At 45.9% G+C, this 1411-nt stretch overlaps 1 protein-coding gene across 1 annotated transcript in view; it reads left to right on the top strand.

The window, feature by feature from the left end:
* The first annotated feature begins 867 nt into the window (after nucleotides 1-867).
* TRAF3 (TNF receptor associated factor 3) overlaps nucleotides 868-1411 on the top strand; it is a 90809-nt gene continuing 90265 nt past the window's right edge. The window contains exon 1 of the mRNA XM_018561087.1: nucleotides 868-938. The gene's annotated coding sequence lies outside the window, so the exon portion shown is untranslated. The remainder of the gene's footprint in view (nucleotides 939-1411) is intronic.

Below are 1411 nucleotides of genomic sequence, written 5' to 3'. Positions count from 1 at the left end.
TGACAGGATCGAGAGGTGAGCGAACGCCGGTATGTGTTCGCTCACTTCTCGATCTACTGAGCAGACCTGTGACAATCTCATTGTCACAGGTCGGCTAGAACTATGAGGTGAGTGAAAAGCACTCACCTCATACTTCTCCTTTAAGTCTGCGTTCAGAGAATGAGTCAAGTTTTGATTGATGGCAAAAATATTTTGCAACAAGAAAAATAAAAAAATAAAAAAATAAAAAAATAAAAAAAAATCTTTAAAAAAATAAAAACTAGGAAATAATAATAATAAAAAATAATATTCTTCTTGTTCTAATATTTTTCAACATTACATGCTGTCCTTACCCGACCTACTGCAGCTGCTAGTGTTACATTGTAACTACATATTTCAAACAGCTTCCCCAGCACACAGAGAGGATGCTTTGCAGAATTACAGCCTCCTGTCTTTTTTTTATTTCTGGATTCCACCATTGTTCTCTGAAAAGGGGGGGGAGCCCTGCCTGTACTCTGCTCAGCATCCTTGGAGGAAATTCATTTAAGCAATCAATACCCCTGTGCAGCTGTGGCATCCCCCCTCCCTCCCCTTCCCTTCCCCAGCCCAGCAGGGCTATGTATGGGTGCTATGCTGACTGCAATAGGGCATGCATCTGCTGCAGATGTGGCTGCTGTGACCTCAGCACTGCGGTCAGCTCCTTCCTCCATGCAGCCTGCAGATGACATGGTACCTTCTGCTGAGCAACTAGTATGTGGCTGCTGCTACTCACACCTACCTGATCAGCCAGATCGCAGAGCACTGTGCCAGCAAGATTGCAATCACCGCTGCCTTCACCTAGACATTTAATTTGCATTAATTTGTATTAATATTATTCCCCCCACCTTCTCCCTCCTGACAATGGAGCCAGGACCTCTGGTGCTAAGAGCCAGCACTGAATTTAGCAAAGTGAGGAAAAGGTAGGTGTGCACTTGTGCAGAGGGGGCACACTAATCCATTGACCTTCCCGATGAGTGTGCTTGTCTGTGTATGTGTGAATGGCAGGTGGGTGGCACTAGAGGAAAATCAACTGCTTTGCATGGTCTTCACATTCCATTTTTGCCTACTTGAATTCCTTGCTGGTTTAGCCTGTAGTGTGCACTGCTGAGTCTTGCTTTTTTGGCTTTTTTTTTTTTTGCTGCAGTTGGCAGTGCCATGTTGGCACCGATGGAGGCAAAGAGCCATTCTGGCACTGCCCCCTTGGCTAAGGCTGAAGAAGGGGTTAATACAGTGTGTGCCAGGTTCACAGGTCCAGCTCTCTGGGGCTTGGAGAGGTTGCTCGTTGTCATGGACAAGAGGGCACTTTTTCGGGGTATTGGTCAGCTTATTTGGCTAGGGCGGATTGTCAGCTAGGATGTACACTTGGAAAGAGTGTGACTGCCTGTATGTATGT

The sequence above is a fragment of the Nanorana parkeri genome, unplaced genomic scaffold, assembly GCF_000935625.1.
Source record: "Nanorana parkeri isolate BGI_ZX_2015 unplaced genomic scaffold, ASM93562v1 scaffold499, whole genome shotgun sequence".
Classification (NCBI taxonomy): domain Eukaryota; kingdom Metazoa; phylum Chordata; class Amphibia; order Anura; family Dicroglossidae; genus Nanorana; species Nanorana parkeri.
Note: the sequence above shows the minus strand (reverse complement) of the source record. Positions and strands in the feature narration are given on the sequence as shown.